The sequence below is a fragment of the Periplaneta americana genome, chromosome 1 (assembly GCF_040183065.1).
Source record: "Periplaneta americana isolate PAMFEO1 chromosome 1, P.americana_PAMFEO1_priV1, whole genome shotgun sequence".
Lineage (NCBI taxonomy): Eukaryota > Metazoa > Arthropoda > Insecta > Blattodea > Blattidae > Periplaneta > Periplaneta americana.
In genome coordinates, this window is record NC_091117.1 from 40,890,976 (window position 1) to 40,916,062 (window position 25,087).

At 36.2% G+C, this 25,087-nt stretch overlaps 1 protein-coding gene and 1 non-coding gene across 2 annotated transcripts in view; both read left to right on the forward strand.

Moving 5' to 3' along the window:
- RalGPS (Ral GEF with PH domain and SH3 binding motif) overlaps positions 1 to 25,087 on the forward strand; it is a 356,648-nt gene that overhangs the window by 3,817 nt on the left and 327,744 nt on the right. The gene's annotated exons all lie outside the window — the stretch shown is intronic.
- TRNAT-CGU (transfer RNA threonine (anticodon CGU)) lies at positions 10,728 to 10,800 on the forward strand. Its single transcript has one exon. It is a non-coding gene; the product is annotated as a tRNA-Thr (tRNA).

Consider the following 25,087-nt stretch of genomic DNA (forward strand, 5'->3'; position numbering starts at 1 on the left):
AAGGGAGATAAGTCATAAAATTGAGTTTTGAGATAAATGAAAATTAAACTTAAGGCACTTATTGCAAATCATTTTCTACACAAATAAAACATATCCGCATACATAATTTAACTTGTGTTTTCATCTGGGGATTAAAATTCCATCTGCAAAAAAAAAAAAAAAAAAAAAAAAAAAATTGACTTCACCTCCTTTACCCGAACAATACAGAATTTTACATGGAGTTACCGAAATACCTACTGTAAACCATATCGTAGCGGTAGCTGTAGTACAAATTACAGTATTTTCTCTTTTATCTCCGCCATGGCAGTTTGTCACTGCCATTTGGAGGTTAGGTGGAATTAAATAAAGGGTGAGTGACCAGGTTATTATTCCCTCGTCTAACCTTACCTTACTTAACCTAACGTCATTTAACCCTACCTAACCTTCGGCTGGCAAACTATCATGGCGGGGATATAAGAATAATACTATGCCTATTAATATACAGTAGGCTACAGCAATATAATAATTAAACATTAGTAATTAATATAATAAAATAATAAGGCAGTAGACTATCGTACATAAATAGTAAATCCTAAAATTTATTGTAAAATTAACATGTAACTTTTATGAATAAATACAGTTAATAAATACGTAAATTAAATCAGTACAAAATATAATCCCGAAATGTTAGTAATAAAAGCCTTGAACGGAAAAATTATAACAAAAACAAATAGGATACATGAGGTTGTAAAGTACTTAAATTTAATAAGGGAAAAATTATTCTGGGGCCGGGTATCAATCCCGGAACCTCTGGTGGAACGTATCAGCGCTCCACCAACTGAGCTACCCAGGAACTCCACCCGATACAGTCTCAATTTTTCCAGTTACATCCACACAACTCTGGTGGGCTGACAAGACGCCAGATACCCACATCGAGTGCACACAAACTCTATATCACTTGAAATTGTGGTTTTCTGTTAACGTGCCTACAGTAACATATATTATGCAAGTATAGTTTGTCAGGTAAAGCTCCCTGTGAAGCAGACTTGAATAATTTCAAGGGAAAAATTTTTCCGGGGCCGAGTATCAATCCCGGGACCTCTGGTTGAATGTACCAGCGCTCCACTAACTGAGCTACCCAGGAACTCGACCCGTCTCAATTTTTTCCCTTTTATCCACACAACTCGATTCGGCTGACAAGACGCCAGAGACCTACATCGAGTGCACACAAACTCTGTGTGACTTGGAATTGTGGTTTTCTGTTAACGTACCTACAGTAACGTATATAATATGCAAATCTAGTTTTTCTGGTAAAGCTCTCTGTGAAGCAGATTTGAATAATTTGAATAATTGAAGTCTGCTTCACAGGGAGCTTTACCAGAAAAACTAGACTTGCACAGTACTTAAATTGTTCTGACAAAACAAGACGCATCCCGTTTTGGTCAACCGCATGGTATCTCGTTTTGTCTGACCACGCGTTGAAATTTAAAATATGAACCATCGATAGTTATGAAGAAAGATACCGAATTTAACTGAACTACAATTGAAGACTAATAACCAGAGCTAGGGTCTTCGTACCGATCGTTATCGCCCCATGCAGGGTACGACCATCCAGGTGCGACGTCATCAACGCAACAAAAACAGAGGTACTCATAGAAATAGGAAGGTACAGTGGAAAGGAAAACAAACTCGTCAAGACAATATTCCCGTTTCCGGAAAAGAAATACCTATGGGACATTCGTAAATGCATAGCTGGTTACATAATTATGTTCATGTACAGCTATACATACATATAGATTGACATTGGTACAATATTGCTCTTTACATATTTACATCATTTATACCTATAAAATATAACACAAGGTGTAACATTTACTGAAATAATGCAAAACAATAGGTTAATAATAAAATACATATCGTAAATATCTTGAAACGTTTACTAAGTAAAAACCAAAGAAGAAAATAAACTGTACATGCAGGCATACATACATACATACATACATACATACATACATACATACATACATACAGTCCACACCTGTGGAGTAACGGTTAGCGCGTCTGGTCGCGAAACCAGGTGGCCCGGATTCGATTCCCGGTCGGAGCAATTTACCTGGTTGAGGTTTTTTCCGGGGTTTTCCCTCAACCAAATATGAGCAAATGCTGGGTAACTTTCGGTGCTGGATCCCGGACTCATTTCACCGGCATTATCACCTTCATCTCATTCAGACGCTAAATAACCTAAGATGTTGATAAAGCGTCATAAAATAACCTACTAAAATAAAAAAAAATACATACATACTGTACATCAAAGGTGGGCAATGAGAGAGCTCGCTCTTTGAGCTAACAGGATGAGCGCCTGAAAGAGGTAAGAGCTGTTGACTTCTCATTGTTTGCGCTGTAAGACTAGATGACACCACATTACTTTATACGACGCTGCAGTCTGAGTTTGGCAGCGTCAGATTTTGAGAGGAGAGTTAGCCCATTTTCCCACATTGTCACCGAGTACATCTAGTTTGACACAAGATCAATTACAGGCATTTGCAAGCTTATCTTCACCTCAGAAGCGTGTCGCATATAGGATGATTTGTAATAAACAAAACAATCAAGTAGCGTGATTCTTTGCGGTACAGCCTGACTGACTTGCCGACGTTAATCATTTGAGTGGGACGATTGTAGTTGATATTTAAAAGGTCATTTTGTAGCAGCATAGAGATATAGCGGCTTAATCAATGCATGTCTACTTGGGAATGTTTGTTTCTCTGCTTCACTAATTATGTGTTGAGTAGACAAGTGATAACCTTAGTGTCCTGACTTCTAAGGTTAGTCATCGCACTCTGCACGTGCCACATATTTCATGGCTTGTTTAAGTTAACCGATTAGTCTTGAAGTTAAACAGTTTTACAATTCATTATGGTGGTATTGTCTGACCAGAATATGATATACCAGCAGTTTATATCTTTTCAGATTGTACGCCAAATGACATTTTCCACTTCGTACAAACTACACTTCGGATTCCCATCATAGTGTTTTTTTTTTAATTGGTTTATGTTACGAGGCTTTATCTAGCGCCTAAGAGAAAAGAGTCCAGGATCCAGGGCCGAAAGTTACCCAGCATTTGTTCATAATGGGTTGAGGAAAAATTCCGGAAAAAACGTCGACCAAGTAACTTGTCCTAACTAGTAAATGAACCCGGACCCGCTCGTTTCACGGTCGGACATTGTAACCGTTACTCCGCAACGGTGGACATCATAGTGTTCCATATGGAATTTATTGTACACGTATTTTTTGACGGTATATGGGTAGTTGTTCTCTTGTCCTTTGATGGGATTCTCTGCTCCATATTTTTAATGCTAAAATGACTGATATAATAGTCTAATAGATTACTGTATCACATGATAGACTCACTGTAACATAATGGTAATCTATACGCTTGTGGAAATCGAAATTTCACCCTAGGTCAGTGTAGAATCAGCGTGGCAAGTTTCTCGAAAGATTTTATTTTTATGTATAAATATTAGACTACCTCAGTTGTCAGTTGTATCAGTAGTTTTCATAATATTTACCCTTGAATTGAATTTCGGGAAGAAGCACTACGACCCAGCACGTTAGAAACGAACACACAGTAAGGCACTGTGCATCAGTGGTGGATTTTAGGCGACCAGCTAGAGCCGAAAGCTATGATGAATGTCTTATACAATCCGTCACTCTGCAATGCTTGCCTTCAGGTCTACTTGTATCGGTCCGATACATAACTGTCTCTGCCGGGGAATGTGGAGTGGGGAGTTAAGATGTAGTCTGCAGTACCTCAATTGAGGTATTAACGCCCAGGCCTGCTAATAGCCATAGTATATGTAATAATGGGGGGGGGGGATGACTAAGTTTCACCTTACGGTATAAAGTAAGAAGATCCGGACTATAGTAACAGAGCGGAATATTTTGCACAATTTTTCAAAGCAAATTTTTGTATTTTAACAATTTATATTAACTAGTGCTGTTGATCGATCAACATATTTAATCGATTAACTATTTGAATTTAATCGATTAATCGAGTTGAAAAAAATGGGAATCCACAATTATTGTTAAATTTAACTTGTGTTCGGTGATAAGCATAAGTATTAAAATGTTGTATATCTGTATATATTGTATCGTTATATTGCAAAACAAGTATTTTAATTACTTACTAACATATTTATTATGAGGCTTATAATTTATTGTGTCAATTTCTCCGGGAATTTTTGAGACAAACACAAATAACAAAAAGTATGAAGACTCACCTAGTTAATACTGCTTCATCCATGATTTTAAACATGTGAGTGCATTCACATGCTCCTAATTAAGTGTCGCTCTACGTTTAGTAACAATGTTTTCTGCATCACTAAACACGGAAAAACCCCTTTTTTTCTGTCAAGCACTTGTCCACGATCGTTCAATTTCAATCCAAACGTTTCACCGAGTTTACCTCTCAGATTCTTATATGACATAATGGAGTTTTTTCTTTATCAAACTAAACACACAACCTTCATATACAAAGTCAGTACAGAAACTGCAACTGCAGTCGAAACAGAAGACTGGCCCCTATTGTAAACGAATTACCAGATTTTAGAAAGAGAAGAAGGTAGCTACGCTCTCACTTACACACAGCGTAGACATGGCTATTTTATAAGAGATGAGGGGGACGAATCCCGGAAAAGTATGTATTTCATATGCTAGGAAGATGAGCTGACAACAACTTGTGTTTCAACTTTCAATAGAGGTAAACTAGGTCACTGTCCCCATATCTCCATCTCTTTCTGAAGTGTTTGTGCAAAGATTTTCCCTACGCTACCTGGTTTACAGTTAGAAAATAACAGTACTGTTGTGTTTTTAAGTAAGCAATTTCCGAGAGAGAAATATTGTCGGACTTTTAGTAGGTGAGTTTGTATTAACAAAATAATAATTAATATCAACTACAACCGATTAATTTTAATCGACTCGGTTATTCGATTAAATATTTTTGATCGAGTAATCTTACAACAGAAATTGATCGATTAATCGATTAAATCCCACAACACTAATATTAACAGCTTCTCAAGTCAGGTTTTCTTTTAAGGAACATTTCGACCAGATGTGGCAGGTTCTTTCAGGAGAACGTTCAATCATTTTTGACTAACTGTACAAAATCTGCTCCATGGCCGCTTTGTTAGTTACACATCTCACGGGAAACGAACCTCATTCACAATGATGAGGGATAGTAAACCAACTGAACCACGGCTTCGCCTGCTGTAAATGTTTATGTGATGGAAGAGTGCTTCAGACATGTTATATAGGCCAGACATCGCAAGCAGTCATTGCTCCGAGTGTGTGAGTGCGCCCTTGTCATTCGTGCGGTTTTGACATATATATTACTCGTTCATTTTCTAAGTGTCGTTTTCTGTTGGAGCACTGCTGCATGTCGACATAGGTTCCTGGATTTCATATGGAAATGGAAGGGTAGAATGGTCTGATAAAAAATGTACATCAGTGTGTTAAATCTGACGCATTGCCTTAACTATGACTTTTAAAGGGGTTTAAAAAGTCATATTTTATTTTACGTGCTAATAGGCTCTTTGAAGGGGATAACTAGGCCCTAAACAACACAGAAGTTGTGTAGTGATTGCCATGCTAGTCACTGGATTCGGAGTTCGAGGGTTCAAATCCGGACGAGGGCGGAGTGCAGTTTCGTGTGAGTTACTGCATAGAATGGCTCGCTATTTGACTCTAGAAGAATAAGTGTTTATGTGCAAGACATAAGTAGGCATATGAATCTGCTAGCCGTGTCTGTAAGGAGTTTATTGCGAAATTTACGAATGGGAGCCAATTCGACCGCCTACTGGGCAGGTAATACATACGTTACAGAATTTGAGAACACAGGGTCGGCGTTAAACAAACTCCCTGGAAACAGACCAGTATGAACAGAGGATAGATTAGCAGGAACTGAAAAATAACATTGAGTTATAGGATAAATTACAAGAATTTCTGTGAAAGAACTGAGGAGAGTGAACGAGAATATATTTGCGCGATATTTCACTTGTATAGGACAAGGGGTTGACATTTTTAGCATCTATTAGCTATAAGGTAAGTTGTAATTATTTGATTGCGCTGTTACGATACTAATTCTGGCGGCCGCAACCGCATTCCTCTCCGAGGACCCGCGCGCAGGTAGATCGGTAGACCAAACCGATAACAACTCTACTACTACTACTACTACTACTACTACTACTGCTACTACTACTACTACTACTACTACTACTACTACTACCACCACCACCATACTACTACTACTACTACTACTACTACTACTACTACTACTACTACTACTACTACTACTACTACTACTACTACTCCTGCTGCTGCTCAAAAATGGTTTAGGTATAGCGAGTAGTAGATCTAGGTACACCTACTATACGGTAGTGGGCTTGGTCGAGTTTCGCATGGGCTTGTTAACTGGTTATGTTTTCCCAAATTTAAGGGAAAAGTTAGGCAATTCCACGGCAAATTCGATGACTTATTTTCCATAATATCATCTCGCTGTCACCAATTCTATCGACGCGACGCGCAACGCTAGGAGACTGCGTAGTTGATACAGCTTAGTTCAATAACTGAGTAATATAGTCCTAAAACTCTTAAAACACAAAAAATGTAATCACAAATGTAACGCTAGTAAATAGTCACAAGCTCCTCCAAGAGATCGTCATCGTCGTCGTTGTCATCATCAACGTCATCGTCGTCGTCCATTCAAGTACAAATCCCAATGCTTGTAACTGCCTCAATGCTGAATTTTCAGCTCAGCTCTTCTTAGGGCGGCTCAAGGATCTCTTCCTATGTGAATAGAAATGAAGCGTGGCTTTTAATATCTAGGCTATGTGGATCCATACATTGTACGTAATTTTTTTCATTGGCGCTGGTAATGATTTATAAACTGTATAACTGATTGTAGCTGAAGTTCCTGCATGTCATCTTCGTTTCTTTTATGGTTCCAGCAAGTGAAATGTGCCGTTGCTGTAATACATTTCATTTCATTTTCTGTAATTCGATTTAATACTTTTATTTCTCATTGTTCATGGCTCACTTCCGTAACACGGAAGCTATAGGTCTTGCTGATGTATTATATAGGCTTAAACTTATTCTTGCGTGGTTTATCTGGGAAGATTTCGATATTTGTTAATTACTCAAAGTGTTCTATTGCATTTACGAATTTAAATAAAAAATAATTTATAACCGAGTATGTAAAACCATTTACTTCTTCAATTAACTTAACGTTTTATGCAAATTTCACTTGAGAAAGAATATTTTCTACAACATGCCATAATTTTTGTCATATTTATTTCCATACATTTTTCACCAACGATGTCTAAATTGTGTACTGAATACTGAAGATCATCTTTAGTAGATGCAACTACAGCTAGATCTGCAGATAATGAAACATCAATTTGTAAGTTTATATTGATTGGGATGAATCCGTGGCACATCTGTTTCCATTCTGATTAATCTTGTTCATATTATACGGGGTGATTCAGAATAAATGCGGCAAACTCCCCGACATTGTAGATGGTTCCAAAAAGAAATATAAAAAAAAAACCAAGCGTCCAGACCGCATTTATACCAGAGATGCAAGGAAGCAAAGAAAATCCCACCAGTAGGGTGCGCGTGAGTCACGGTATATACCACCACAGAATGATATAGAATTATCGTAACAACGAAGCAACTAAGAAGTACCTGTGAGATTAATTGTGTACATACTACGTTAAGTTTCTGCCTGCACGTTGTACGTAAGAAGACATGCCAAAGTATAATGTGGGCGAAATGACTGACGTGGTGTTTAGAGACAGATGGCTGGGTAAACACGGTTCGATAGACTGACCCGCCAGTTCACCCGACTTCAATTCTCTGGGGCCATGTACAGAATAGAGAGTATGAGGAGCCTCTACATCAAGTGGAGGATCTACTTACAGGATAGCAGCAGTCTGTGATCACATACGCCATATGCTAGGTTTTTGAGAGGGTGCGGGAGTCAATGAGACGTTGTCAGTGCTGTCTAAATGGAGGTAGGAGATCGACATGTGTTTACACAGTTGGCTGTTAATTGACTGATTTACGTATTCACCTATCCCGTTACGTAATCTTTACTTTATGATATGCATAAATAAATAAACGATTACGTCGACACTAAATAACATAGTTGATACAGAGTCGTTAAATAACCAACTGAAATAAACGAAAATAAATGGACACACTGTAACTTCTGCGCTACGTACTGATGGGATCTTTACGTCCTTACACAGTATGTGTGACACGGATAAAGTCTGGACGCTCGTGTTTTTTGTTTATTCGTTTTTTTTTTTTCATTTGCAACAATCAGCAATATCTTCGAGTTCGTCGCATCTATACTGCGTAATGAAAAGAAATTGTAAAAGGCCACACCTTTCGACTTGCTCCACTATAAATTTTCTGCCATTGTGATAGTATCTTGTTGTTTCTAATTGCTATCAAATTTGTTTTATATAATCTATCTAGGTTGTTAATTTTTTTAAAATAATTTGTTGTACGTGATCTTTTGGTAATATATGCAAAAATTGTTAATGATTAATTCTATCAAAAGCCTTTTTAAAATCAATGAAAGAAATAAATTTGCTGTGTTTTTCGATTAGTAATTTAAATGTGAAATACCTATCAGAGCAAGGCCTTCGTTTATGAGGGTCATTATTATCTTCTTCGGCAATATTTTCATAATATTCATGGGCTACATTTTATTTCGGAGGTTACTTACTTACTTACTTACTTACTGGCTTTTAAGGAACCCGGAGGTTCATTGCCGCCCTCACATAAGCCCGCCATTTGTCACTGTCCTGAGCAAAATTAATCCATTCTCTGTCATCATATCCCACCTCCCTCAAATCCATTTTAATATTATCTTCCCATCTACGTCTCGGTCTCCCTAAAGGTCTTTTTCCCTCCGGCCTCCCAACTAACACTCTATATGCATTTCTGGATTCGCCCATACGTGCTACATGCCCTGCCCATCTCAAATGTCTGGATTTAATGTTCCTAATTATGTCAGGTGAAGAATACAATGCGTGCAGTTCTGTGTTGTGTAACTTTCTCCATTCTCCTGTAACTTCATCCCTCTTCGCCCCAAATATTTTCCTAAGAATCTTATTCTCAAACACCCGTAGTCTCTGTTCCTCTCTCAAAGTGAGGGTCCAAGTTTCACAACCATACAGAACAACCGGTAATATAACTGTTTTATAAATTCTAACTTTCATTTGCATAAATTTTATATCCGGAGTTTAATAAACTTACATATACTTCTGTAATTATCAGTTGTCTCTAAATGTCTCCTTTTACATAGTAGGCATCTCCAAAGAAAATAGCACCTAGTGTACAGCCTAGTTTTTGTATGACTCACGTTTACTATCGGGGCAAGCATAAGGTATTAAAAGCATAATGGAACTTTACATGGCTGGTGCCTTAACTTTGATCGCGATAGTAATATGGTATAAAATAAACGGTGTAATTTTTAAAATCACAATGAAGCTTAATATTAAAAAAAATAAGTACTTATAGAGCATATTATCTAAAGTTTCATTTCAGACGATGTTTTAAAAGTGTATATGACGAGGCTTTTGCAAATAGACAGAGAGCTAGGATGACGTTCTGCAGAAAGGAACCAATCCACAAGTTAAGAGACAGAACCAAGTTCAGCACTGGTGACAGTACATAGGACAACTGGCGATGTGGCACAGGGCAAGTGGATTTATCTGGCAATTTCGCATGTAGGGACGTGGTGCATATTCTTGTGCGGCGTTTAATTATCGGAATTCCTCCTTTACTCCTGATACAGCCGTGGGGAATTGGAGCAGTGAAAACAGCAGCTCGTGATGTTCGTGGAACAAGAGAAACAGCGCTTCCACACCTCCATTGTTTACGTTCTTTGAGCTAGAAATTGAACACCGTGTTCTGAGTGAGAACATTGTTCCCAATACTCTACACGCGTTGAAATTGACAAAAATAAATATCTCATGTAATAACTCTGATGCATTTCATTGAATTATAAACAGTTCATATACAGGGTGTTTCAAAAGTGTTGGTCAATAATTTAGGGATGAGAAATAAAAACGAAAAGAAGCAAAAAATTTCCATTAATATTTGAGGAGAAAAATTCACTCCGGCGCCGGGGATCGAACCCGGGTCCTTGGTTCTACGTATCAAGCGCTCTGACCACTGAGCTACGCCGAATTCAATCCACAGCACCGGATCGAACTCTCCTCCTACAGTGTCCCTTTTGTGACCTGACTCTAAGTTGCGCATATAAGTTGACGTTTATATTCCAAGTCAACTGCCAATATACAAGAAGCGCACTCGGCTGAGTGACTAATGGCCGGGATTCCGCAGTAAAGTGCACAGCAGTCTGTACAGAATCATGCACTGCTAGCTAGACGAATTTACTAAAGATATTATTAATTGGTCCAGCAGAATAATATGTTATAGTGACAATTAATATTTTAGGACCAATTAATAACATCTTTAATAGCTAGCAGTGCATAATTCTGTACAGATTGCTGTGCACTTTACTGCGGAATCCCGGCCATTAGTCACTCAGCTGAGTGCGCTCCTTGTATAATGGCAGTTTACTTGAAATATAAACGTCAACGTATATGCCCAACTTGGAGTCAGGTCACAAAAGGGACACTGTAAGAGGAGAGTTCGATCCGGTGCTGTGAATTTAATTCGGCGTAGCTCAGTGGTCAGAGCGCTTGGCACGTAGAACCAAGGACCCGGGTTCGATCCCCGGCGCTGGACGAATTTTTATCCTCAAATATTAATTGTCACTATAACATATATTATTCTGTTGGACCAATTAATAACATCTTTAATAAAAAAAATTCCAGTAAACATGGGTCCTCAAATTAACCGTTTACGAGATAATGCCTTTTTTTGGCTGATTAGGACCGCTAGTGAACCGAGCGTCTGAATACGGTAAAGAGGCAACATTAATATTTTCATCCTATTTCATTCTAAGTGTGAGACTATATCTAAACAGACGATATGGTGAACAGTGATAGGTAGATCACCGGATTTAAATCCTTTGGATCTTTGTGTGTGTGGTTATGGAAAAAGCCTAGATTATACAACAGACATCATCACACCTGAAGAATTGCAGCATCGGATTGTAGATGCCTTCCAGCAAATGAAGAATGACCCAGGATTGCTCGAGCGCATTCTTGGGTCTTTGCGGAGACTACTAGATAAATGCATTCAAGTGCATGGTCACAATTTTGAACGCCTGCTGTAAAATTCTTCAGTCAACATGTTCATACTGTAGTGTACCTTGTTTATCCACAAACTTCACTGTTGTTCAAACAAAAAAGTTTATTTTGTGTATGTTTAATCACATTTCTGTGATGTTTAAAACCAAAATTATGAATTTTACTGTCTCGTGATTGATAAATTAAATAACATTGTTACTGCTTTTGTTGGAATTAGTAGTACTTGGTGTTCAAGTCCCAACCAGCACAAAATGGCATTATCTCGTTAACGATTAATTTGTGGACCCACGTTTACTGTAACTGTTTTGCTTCCTTCGTTTTTACTTTTTATCCCTACATTATTTACCGTCACTTTTGAAACATCCTGTATTGTTTACTTAACCTTTGGAGCAGCATTTTGTCATGCGATTGCAGACTGAAGGATTCGAAACTAACTGAACGGGGAAAGGAGACTATTCTAACAACTTCTGTATACCCCAATACTAATTAAAACAAAACAGTACGGAAGCAAACGGATTGTACAATCGTCAGCAGTTACGTATACGGATTGAATGCGTCCTGATTGTTTTTATTCGTGTAAGTTTGTTAGATACAGTTGTGTGATAAACCTGTAACTAATAAAAGAAAGTGACTTACCTTTCGCAAAGCATGACGTTCCTCATGTCCATTATATGACCATAAGCCACAATAATGACGGAGGAAACAGAGCGTTAGATTGTTTCATGCTTGTCTGCCAAACGTCAGAAATCATAGAAACTGACTAAAACATAACGTTTTTTCATTATTTTAACATCACATTGTCTTCGAGTGTCAGAGATCGTTAACTGTATTTAGAAAATGAATTGCATGTCTTGTAGTTTTGCATGAACTTACATTGTTTGTTTATGTACGCCACTTTCTCTCAAAATTACATAGGAACATGCTACGTTGATTTCGATTTGAGAGTTAACTTTGTTCTCACGTTTGAAACTGTGGTTTCTGAAACAAAAGAAGTCTTGTATTAGGGTCATTTACTTGTTTGTATGTAATGCATATATGTAATGTATGTATGTATGTATGTATGTATGTATGTATGTATGTATGTATGTATGTATGTATGTATGTATGTATGTATGTATGTATGTATGTATTCACACCAGCGAATAGGGATTATAAAGAATGGACACTGAGCGAATTTCCCTGTGTTTTGTTTCTCTGTGCCCCTGGTTTTAGTTCCACTTTCAAACGCTAGAGGTTAGTATAATCGTCGAACACACGCTAAGATTACATTTGAGAATAGAGTTGAGATACAGGATGCAAACATCGCCTACCTTATTGCATAATCCAGTAACGCTTTCCTTCAAATAAATTCAAGTTAACAGCTTTTTCTTATTTCTCAGTAACAAACTAGTTGTAATAATATATATTTTTTTATATTTTATATATAATAAATTGTATTAAATAATATACATTATAAAATAATGTATCACATTCGTTTAATATTTGTATACAATATAATACAGGTATATGGTTTTACTTCTCATAGGAGTTTTGTTTCTCATTTTCAGCGCTATCAAATTATTACACATTTTAATTGTTTTTGGGGTCAACGTCTCAACTCTCATTATAAAGAAACTCTAGTGTCTAGACATTACAGTTAATGACGGATTTATTATTTCATCGGTTCAATTTATTTTATTTGAGTACATAATGTACCTAGCTGTATTAATTGTATGTGTTATATTTCCGCTGTGTCGAGTGCTACCTGGTGTGATTTCAGTGCCAACTCCTGGGAGAAAGCAGAACCTCACGCTCAAACTGGTTTGAAGGTCATTGAAATCAGTTCTGCTACATTAAAGATACCGACGCGAAGTGTCCATACTGTATAATTATCTATACGCTGTTCACACTGCAAATGGGTAAATTTCGGTGAAAATGGCAACTAATTACACTCAATAATTACAATTAATAATAAACACAATAATAAGTACAATTAGTAATAAGTTAATAAATAATACTATAATAATAATAATAATAATAATAAATAATAATAATCTCTTAAATCGCAACTTTAGCTCAACATTAAATTTACATCTATAGCTATCAATTCTTCATGGAGACCAACAGAAAATGTACACTGGACACAAGTACGAGTATATTGATGCAAATGACGTTTAGGTGTTGCATTGAAGATAGGAAAACCTGGGGATATATGGGTGAATGAAGATAAGATTGCAACAAGGTCGTTGTGGGAAACACGATTTTTAAGTTCGAGTCAGAAGCTTCTCTTCTTCTTTGACGGACGAACTATTTTTTGTCACACAGAAGGGTTTTCACCTAATTGTTTTTTCAATTTCAGGAAGGAAAATATTCCCTTAATTTTAATGTTAATATATCAAGTTGCTCTTCATACTTCCAACGATATCGGACAAGAGTTCATCACCATTTGTGGCTAGGAAGTTACTTAGAGTGGGAATTCGAATTCTCGATTGACAACACAGCTAGACCACAAGTGTAATTTCTTTATCATTGCTCCAATCTTATCCTGAACGGCGAACACCTAAAGCTGGACCCTGAAAATTAAATGGTGATAATACACATTGGCTACTTCATAGTAGTCGTGTAATATTCAATGAGGTGGGCGAGACCTCATATATAATGAATATGTGATGTATGTATTAACTGTTAGCAGTTTCACAAACTGATGTTGAATACGGCCATAAAGTCATTTAAATATGCGCTCCTGCATGTCCGACTTACATTGTCTAAAGTGCAGGTAGTAAGGCCGTAAAAAGCATTACGAGAGGAGTTCGGCCGGCACCGTGGATCGTGTCCCAGTATAGCTCAGTTGGAACGAGCACTCATCGCGTAGAGCTGAGAGGTCCCGGATTCGATTCCCGGTGCCAGAACGAATTTTTCTCGTATTAAATGGTGATAATACACATTGGCTACTTCATAGTAGTCGTGTAATATTCAATGAGGTGGGCGAGACCTCATATATAATGAATATGTGATGTAAATTCAAAGAATTTAAAAATCTAAAGTAACAGATAGGTAGGCTAGACTTGCAAGCTAAGAGAAATCCTCAGGTGAGCTCATTCCTGGTAAACTCTGTATCTCACAAGTCTGACAGAAGCAAACAAGTATTTCTTCAAGCTGAGAAAAATCAGAAAACGCGATGAAGTTAAGTTTAATTGAAATGCCATTTGAAAATTATATCTTGTTCCTGCGGACCTTTTTCGAATTACTCGCGGACTACTGGGAGTCAGCGGACCACAGGTTAAGAATTACTGAGTTAGGAAAAAGCTGGAAAAAATCTCAACCAGGTAACTTGTCCCTACCAGAATTTGAACCCGAGCCCGCACCTTTCACGGTCAGACACGCTAACCGTTACTGCACAGCGGTGGACTACTACTTATTGAAGGGACCCAGTACTCTTTAGCTAGAGTTCAGTTCATTATAATGATAATAGGCTTTCAAAGTAATATTTGTTTCATTACGTGATCGAGTGTTGACAGTGTTTGTTGTGGTTTACTATACAGCGTAAAACGCTTTCAGTGCTGTGCCTTTGAGGATATTTGTACAGCTTGTTGCCGCAGAAGATTGTCACACGTGGCTTAGTTCGTAACTACGAAGAAACTACCTCCTCTTTCTCTGTCTTTCTCCCCCCTCTTTGCATCGACCTTTGCAAAGTTGTAATGCAGTACTCTGCTCTTCCTTGTCCTTTGAAGTATGGAGTGTACTGTACATACTTGTGAACTAAAACATCCTTTGAATTTGGAACCCGAGCTTTCACTGCAATTTATAAAAGAATTCTAACATTATAATATTGTAAAACAAGAGTTGTACAGTAGAACGATATTTTAAAATAATAATAATAATAATAATAATAATAATAATAATAATAATAATAATAATAATAATAATAATAATAATAATAATAATAATAACAATAATAAGTAATAGTTACTGAATACTGCAAGATTGACTGTTAGAAATGTCATTGTTTTTAATTAATTAATTAAATTAGCTAGCTAGTGAGTACAAATTAAATTTATAAAACAAAAAATGTTTCTAGCCACTACCGTAAGAGCCAGGCTCGTATACGGTATGATCTTATTCTATATAGTATATTTTTCCTGCAAGTTTTTGAGACTAAATTAGGTCCCTTACCCGCGCCCTAGCCGCATGTTCTAAACTGCAAGACACTCCAGTTGCTCGCTCGATTTGTCTCGAGTCTTCGAGCCTCGAGCCTATTTGGTCGAGCATGTCGCGCTCGTAATGGACATGTTTACATCTATTTGGCTTATCGCATTGCCACGCTTAAGGTTTCCCCAGCACCATTTATAACAATGTCAATTAAAAACGCTAGTTGACATGGCGTTCAACGGAACTTCACTAGTTTAGTTTGAATGATCATAAAACTTCATCGGTTGATTGTACAGGGTCTTTCATAAGTAACGAGTCTATCGAAAAATTAACTATTTTGGATAATTTTTTGAAATGATGCTCAGTCTCACGAGAAAGAACATTTCCCGTGCCGTACAGTCGATTTGATGTTCGGGCCTTGCTAGACGAAATGTTTCCAGGCAGATGGATCGGTCGCACAGGCTCAATCCGTTGGCCTCCGCCGTCACCTGATTTGACTTCTCTGGACTTCTTTTTCTAGGGATTCATCAAGGATCGTGTCTATGCGACTAAGCCACCCACCATTCCTGAATTAGTGGAACGAATTGAACACACGATACAAATGGTTACTTTTACACCTGTAGTTTTATATGATGTATACAGGATGAACCATAAGTAATGTCGTTAATTTAAATGGGTTATTCTTTGAGATATTTCAAACAAAAAAGTTTAATACAATTTTGCTCGTTTTTGCTTCCTTCTGGAGAAAATTGTTTTATATTAAACATTTCATAGCGTATTAACTAATTAATTAATTAATTCCCAATCTGCTCAGTCAATTTAAGAGAGCAATGTATTATGATAATAATAATAAAAAAATGGAATGATGTTTTATTTAACGACTCTGACAACTGTCGAGGTTATATCAGCGTCGCCGGTGTGCCGGAATTTTGTCCTGCAGGAATTCTTTTACATGTCAGTAAATTTACTGACATGAGCCTATCGCATTTAAGCATACTTAAATGCCATCGCCCTGGGCCGGGATCGAACCCGCAACCTCGGGCACAGAAGACCAGCACTCTACCGAATGCGCCACCCAGGCCTTATGATAATAAATGATTGAAAGGATTTCAGTTTTTTCCTTTAAAAGCGCATAAATTTAATCCGAACAAATGTAACTTTTCTGTCTGAAAAGGAATTTTACAATGTTGCATTTGTTGTATTAAATCTTTGAACATTTAAAGGATAAAATTAAAATTCTTTCAATCATTTATTATCATAATATACTGCTCTCTTAAATTGACTGAGCATATTGGGAATTTAGTCAATGGCTTCCCAAAACACGCTATGAAATCTTTCTTATAAAAAAATTATCTCGAAAAGGAATCAGAAACGAGCAAAATTGTATTAGACTTTTTTGTTTGAAATATCTCAAAGAATAACCTCTTTAAAGTAATGACATTTAAATTTTTGCGCATTTAAAGGACAAAACTAATTTTTTAAAGTCATTTATTATCATAATACACTGCTCTCTTAAATTGACTGAGAATATTGGAAATTTAGTCAGTGGCTTCCCAAAACACGCTATGAAATCTTTCTTATAAAAAAATTATCTCGGAAAGGAATCAGAAACGAGCAAAATTGTATGACACGTTTTTGTTTGAAATATCTCAAAGAATAACCTCTTTAAATTAATGACGTTATTTACAGTTCACGCTGCATATTAGGCCTATGTAATGGAAGTACTATAGACATTTTTAAATATTTCAAATACCGATACATATGTAAAGTACGCCCGATTCTGATATATTCACTGTTTCATTTATGTTTTCACTCAAATCCATTCGACAAAAGTCTTATTTAATTCACGGAAAAATCGTGCAACGAAAAGAGGAGGTAGGCCTACCTACATTTTTAAAGCATTTATGATACTCTTTGTTTGCGAGATATTTCGGACGATTCTGGTTGAAAACGGAGCTTTATCACGTCTAGTTATAAAAGAAAATAGATGTGGGGGAATGATTGTACAAATCCACAAGTTTTTGCCGGAGCTGGTGTATGGACGCTTTATGTTGTCATATATATACTGTGCAACGTAAAATGAGTACATATGTGAAATGTATTTGCACTGTTTTATTAGCATACGCGTGCTACAAGCAAGAGGAAAAACTCCCCTCAACCCGTCAAAAAAATCTCCCAAGCATGTCCAACATGTATCATTCGTTCTTGAACGGAACAAATAGGCTATTGTATAGTTCGCTCTGAAATATTCCAGAGCGTAGCCTGGATACTATTACAACTTGTGTTCTTCTTCTTCTTCTTCTTATTATTATTATTATTATTATTATTATTATTATTATTATTATTATTATTATTCTACTCCTTTTTTTTTCTCATACGTGTTCCTTTCCCTTCCACCTCTGTTTCTTTCTTTTTTCCTTGTCTCCTTTCCATTTCTCTTTATGTCATAATTTTTTTTTTCCTCCTGACATTTCATTATTCTCCATCTGTTCTGTTCTAATTTTCCTCTTTCCATTCTCCTTTTTCGTCTTAAGTTTCCTCATTTTTCTTCTGTCATTCCCTTTTCTTTTCTTTCAACTTCCATTCTTCTCCTTTTCCTTCTTATATCTTTTCTCTCTTATCAATTCCCATTCTTTGCCTCTTACCACTTTATCTTTTTGTCATTTATCTTCTTCATCCTCATTCTTCTTCTTTTCTTTCTTCACCGGCACTGCAACTCCGTATCGATAGTTGGTCTATGTCTACATCTGACAATGTTTTTAAACGGGCATATGTGAAGTGCCTTCTAGTATGCCCAACATGACATTAGGCTGAAATTAAATAAGTTGCCTGGACTCTGTTACGGAATGCGTGCTGATTCGGGGACCTTATTAACTTTAACAATTCCCTAAATCGCGAACAGTATCCGAAGATTCGTAAATTTGCAGCAAAAAAATATTACGATTTTCAGCAGTACACACATATTATGTATATTATTTTTTATGACGATTCTAATAAAATTAAACTTGTTGATAATGTGCGTGCTTTTCGATTTTCTTCCTCAAATAACATTTTATCAGAGGTAATAAGGCTGGTTAAAGGCGGAAATCGAAGAAACGATGGTGCTGAAACCTCATCTTAAAATGTTTATTTTAGAACAGCATTATTACTATTATACTGCCCTCCCAAGCCAAAAGGGCATATCTCAAGGATTTTCTGAAAATCAGTTTTTGAAATAATTGGATAGTTCCGATGCTAATATATCTATTTCCTAAAGAAAATAGCCGTTTCTCAATAAATTGTGCCTTTAAAATGTGATTTAATGCAAGCCGTATCTCAAAATTAATATGAATTCCTAAGCGAATTTTGCGGAAGTTCATTTTTCTAAGCAAAAAGGCCGTTTCTCAGACATACGTTCTTTTCGCTTAGTATTTCCTATTTGCCATTCTAGTCAAATTAGACGTAACTGCATTAGTAACAAATCCTTCGTGTTTTAATCCGTTCTCAGCAATGAAATCGCCACTACCTGAATGCTCATTTCCCATACTTTAAACATAGTTCTTATTATTAATTCATTGTTGATCATGAAAATTAATATACAAGGTGTGCTCCGATCAATTTTTCTAGCTTATTATTGAAAACATGTCACGATTTTCATTTGCTTGTTAGTTGTTATGTAGTCAAGACGCAGAATATTGATTCTACTCAACCTTATTTTAGAAACGCCATTATAATCACCATGTAAGTAAAATAATATATAGCCTATTTTCATCACTATTGGACTGATAGTTCATATGCACAAATATTTTAGAGACAACGAAATAGACAATGAAATTATTCGTAGACACATACATTCATTTAATCCTACCATATCACATTAGTACATTACCTGAGGGAACATGCACCTAATCGTCTTTATTTACCAAGTGATATAACTCTGACTGCCATGCACCATGACTTTATTACTTAGAATGTTAATTACAAATGTTCATATGAAAAGTACAGAATGGTAGACAGTGAAATGGACATATCTTTTGATAAGCTGTGAAATCTTCAATGTGCATAATAATAGTCACACAAAGGAAAATTTGGACACTAATTTGAAACTTGTAAAATGTGGAAAACATATTTAAAGAGCATCAAAATCTCGGGCCAAATACAGAGAAGATGCTGAAAAAATTGAAGAGGTTAACAAAATAATTTATTATGCAGATCTTCAAAAAGTTATCTTGATGCCAAGACTGGACACATTTAAGATAGCTTTATTCAGAAGTGTATGACTGTCTACATGAGAGCTTCGTTCCTGTTGGGGGGGGGGGGGACAAAACAAAACAAAAAATGTGCAAGCCGTTTGCAGCTGTCCGGCACGAGGCTCTCTTTAAAAGGAGCAAAGAAGAAATAGTAAGCACTTTCTACAATTTTTTCAAGTACAAGAGAGATTGTTCAAAATTACTCTATGGTTGGACAACTGCACGGTCCAGAACAAAAATTGGACATTCTTTTCATTTTCGATTTACATTGTTAATTCAAATCAAGTACTAATGAAATTTTGATAAGATATTTTGAACCAGGCCATTCGTTTATGCCTTCTGATCCTTTCATCACAAACTAGAACAGTCAGTGAAAAGACGTGGTTATAAAGTATATGATTTTGCAGACTTTGTAGATGCAGTAAAATCAGCATCTTACCAGACTGAGGTACTGCCAGTGGAGCTTCAATATTTTTTTTCATTTGGTCTGACTACTCATCACAATATAAATTGAACCTGATTCATTCAAGAACCTGTCTGCATGATATGGTTGAAATATCGGTTTCCAGAGGATCATACAGTATGCAGTACAAAAATGACTTTGATGGTACATCATTCAACATAAATTTCCTGACTGGAAAAATAAACTGAAGGAAGGAACAGTTACCACGTCCTGAGCAGCAACGAAAACCTCTTGGATTCCCTGCTTAAAAAAAAGAGTGCCATAATTCGTAATTTGGGTGGAATAAGTAAAAACAGACTGACATTTTGGGAGAATCTTCCAGTAAATGACGACTAAAATTTTATTATGTCCAAGTATCAATTATTTGGTATTAACTAACTTTTCAGTGTTTTGTTATTTTTTTAGTTAATTTATTTACCTCAGTAATTTACGTAGAAGTGTTTTGTGAACTGTGTACCTTAGTAAATATAATCAAACATTTATTTTCAATTTCAATGATGTACCTTTGTACCATTAATATAGACTATTAACAGAATGATTGGTAAATAAATTGCTGTCTCTTCACTAATTTCTAGATAATATTTGTCTTAGATTGCAGTATTTTTTACAATACTGCTATGCAGTATGTGTTGTAATTTATTAAAATAATAAAAATAATTAATAAAATAAAACAGAATTAATTTCATTTACTGGTTTTTTATGTACAATATGAGATACGCCTAATTTGCTAAGCATATCAGTATCTTCAACAATTAATATTAATACTTAGCAAATTAGGCGTATCTCAAATTGTCCATAAAAATGAAAGCTAATTAGCCTAAAAATTGTATTCTATATATTTTGAATATATTTCAATAATGAATACGCTGAAAATTCCAATAAATTAACTTTAAAAGTAGGCGCGCTTTGATCATTCACTAAATCCTTAATACTGAAAAATATTCAAGTTTTGAGATACGGCCTTTTGGCTTGGGAGGGCAGTATAGGCTAATTCAAAGTCTTGGGAGCAACAGTAACAAATATAAATGATACTCGGGAGAAAATTAAACACAGAATAAATATGGGAAATGCGTATTATTATTCGGTTGAGAAGCTTTTATCATCCCGTCTGCTGTCAAAAAATCTGAAAGTTAAGAATTTATAAAACAGTTATATTACCGGTTGTTCTTTATGGTTGTGAAACTTGGACTCTCACTTTGAGAGAGGAACATAGGTTAAGGGTGTTTGAGAATAAGGTTCTTAGGAAAATATTTGGGGTGAAGAGAGATGAAGTTATAGGAGAATGGAGAAAGTTACACAACACAGAAGTGCACGCATTGTATTCTTCACCTGACATAATTAGAAACATTAAATCCAGACGTTTGAGATGTGCAGAGCATGTAGCACGTATGGGCGAATTCAGAAATGCATGTAGAGTGTTAGTTGGGAGGCCGGAGGAAAAAAGACCTTTGGGGAGGCTGAGACGTAGATGGGAAGATACTATTCAAATGGATCTGAGGGAGGTGGAATACGATAGTAGAGACTGGATTAATCCTGCTCAGGATAGGGACCAATGGCGGGCTTATGTGAGGGCGGCAATGAACCTCCGGGTTCCCTAAAAGCCAGTAAGTAAGTATTATTACTATTATAATGACAATAATGCAATACTCCAGCAGTTTCGGAAGTTGTATTCGTGGATGCAGTTATTTTCACGTTATTTGATATTGTGTATATACAAGTTTATTCAAAATCATGTAGTCTGTGTATAATTTCTTCTGTTGCAATTTTTTTTTTCAGTTATTGAAAAATGTGTGAACAAAAGTGTAAGGAGTTATTGCGTGTGGAGTTTATAAATAATGATAATTTTATTCACTTTTGTCTCTTGGTCGCAACTGAGTAAGCCTATACAGCTGTATATTCGAACCATCTATCACACGAAAAAAACAGAAGAGCGCTCATACGCTATTTATTTGACATTTCTGATCTAAGAGAACACAGTTTAGTGTTCTGTATTTCTGGCAGATCGAACATCGGCCGGTAAAGGGGGGCTAGTTGTTTCCAAATATTGCAATTCTAAGTCAAAGTAATCAAGATGACGAATCAGATAACCTTATGCCCTGTATGGGATATCAGTTATCACATTGTCAAAGATATATATTCATAGCATGAGCGAGATTCGATTCACGACCGCAGAATCCCAATTGTATCTTTGGCAATGCGCACACCGCGGCCGATCAGCACGCCGCTTTACCGGGCACATTTCAAGCTCTCCGCAGTCGACTGTCTAGACAGACTGTGAGTTTTATGGTTCATTTTGTTGATTTCGAGGTCTTTCCTCTCAGTCCAAGTTTTCCAGGAACTTCCGTGAGAAACCTACGAAGCCCCATGACTCAGACCTGTCTGTAGTATAACACAGGAAAATCGATTCTTCGGGAGCAAGCGCCTTCCCTTCTCTAGCGGCGTCCGAGTGCAGGAAATTGTCTCTGGTAGTGTTGGCTTTAATGTGGCGGAAGTTTCTATGTGTATCTATACGGGCAGGGCACGAACTTGTGGAAAAAAGTCTCCTTTGAGACCGTCTTCATATTATGAAATTTTTCCACCCTCACCTTAAGTTGCTCCATACGCTGTGAATATTGCTCTTAGAGATATTACATATTAAAGAAGGGGAAGTTTGTTTTCTTTTACAAACAACGTGGGAAGTTTTTTTGTGGGAGACGAGGAAGAGGCGGATATTCAATTACGTTTGATGACATAGAGCGTCCTCAGTTTGCGAATATGCGGCCGCCCATAGGTACGAAGGCTTCTTTGAATGCGTCACAATAGCCGACGAAAACTCTCAACAGTTGGTAGTTGTAGTGTTTTAGAAACAAATAAATTATTATTATTATTATTATTATTATTATTATTATTATTATTATTATTATTATTATTAAGTATATGATTATGTCTCGTGACCAGAATATTGTACGAAATGGAACTATAAAAATTGGAGATTTATCCTTCGAAGAGGTGGAAAAATTCAAATATCTTGGAGCAACAGTAACAAATATAAATGACACTCGGGAGGAAATTAAACGCAGAATAAATATAGAAAATGCTTGTTATTATTCGGTTGAGAAGCTTTTGTCATCTAGTCTGCTGTCAAAAAATCTGAAAGTTAGAATTTATAAAACAGTTATATTACCGGTTGTTCTGTATGGCTGTGAAACTTGGACTCTCACTTTGAGAGAGGAACAGAGATTAAGGGTGTTTGAGAATAAGACTCTTAGGAAAATATTTGGGGCTAAGAGGGATGAGGTTACAGGAGAATGGAGAAAGTTACACAACGCAGAACTGCACGCATTTTATTCTTCACCTGACATAATTAGGAACATTAAATCCAGACATTTGAGATGGGCAGGGCATGTAGCACGTATGGGCGAATCCAGAAATGCATATAGAGGCCGGAGGGAAAAAGACCTTTGGGGAGACCGACACTAGATGGGAGGATAATATTAAAATGGATTTGAGGGAGGTGGGATATGATGATAGAGACTGGATTAATCTTGCTCAAGATAGGGACCAATGGCGGGCTTATGTGAGGGCGGCAATGAACCTCCGGGTTCCTTAAAAGCCAGTAAGTAAGTAAGTAAGTATTATTATTAAGACATGATTTATAGCGGGGGTGTTTGGGAGATTTCCCTTTCACTGCCAAAAAAAGCTTCATCCATGACACTGCTTGTCATAGCCACGAATAATGATTTCTTGTTTACTGCATTTACGTTTAGAAATTAATTTGTGAATATTGTACACTTTGATATTATTATTATTATTATTATTATTATTATTATTATTATTATTATTATTACCACCACCACCATCATCATCATCATCATCATCATCATCATCATCATCATCATCATCAAAAAAGGTGAATATAAGAGACACTTATGCCTAATGTATTAGAGGAAGAACAATTGAAGAATACGGAGGGAAAAATAATCAAAGTCACAATTCTCTTATGGGTGATGTCATCATCTAATTCAGTATATTACTGCAAAATTTAATGCTGTTCCTAATTAAAAAATACTACAGGATGAATGTATCCGTGGTGATAATTCTTCTTTATCTGTTTTGATAGAAAAACATAAATTTGTCAGTAATATAGCTACTGACTTGGGGTAAGCAGTAACATGAGCTGCTGCCAGAAAGTCAAAAAGAGAATAGCAATGGCAAAGGAAGGTTTTAATAGAAAAAGGAGCATCTTCTGCGGACTTCTGGAAAAAGAACTAAGGAAGAGGCTAGTGAAATGCTTTGCGTGGAATGTAGCATTGTAGACTATGGAGCAGAAACATGGACATTATGATGAAGTGAAGAGAAGCGACTAGAAGCACTTGAAATGGGGCTATGGAAAAGAGTGGAGCGTGTGAAATAGACAGACAGAATAAGAAACGAAGCTGTGCTGAAGAGAGTGGATGAAGAAAGATGATGCTGAAAATTGTTTCTGATCGAACTTTCTTTAACAGAGTTGATTTGATTGTTCTTAACAGTTGCTGAAATTTGCCTAGTTTAATATCTACGTCCCTGGAGTTTATATAAGAAAGATTGCAGCCAACATAGCTGAATGTGTTGACTTTTTCTATACAATTATTATTGATTGCAGTTTTGGATCTTATATGGTTCTTTCCTTGGAAGGCCATGATTCTGGTTTTATTTATAGAGATTTCCAAATTATTATTTTTTGCTACATTGTATCTCTTTTTATATTGTATTATTTTATTTCTATTTCTATTGTTGTAATTATGTTCTGTAGTGTGATGTATTATTCTGTATTATATGTTCTATTCTGTATTATTATATAAATTTGTACTTGACCTTGTTATAGCATCTTCTGATGCATTTGAAATTTGAAAAAAAAAAAAAAAATCCAAGCGGAAATCATATTCACTCCCGAGCACATTGGGATTTGAGATAGGCTGCAGAGCAGCAAACATTTTAGATCTGGTATAATAGAATTGCACAGAATGGCGTTGAAATGTTTC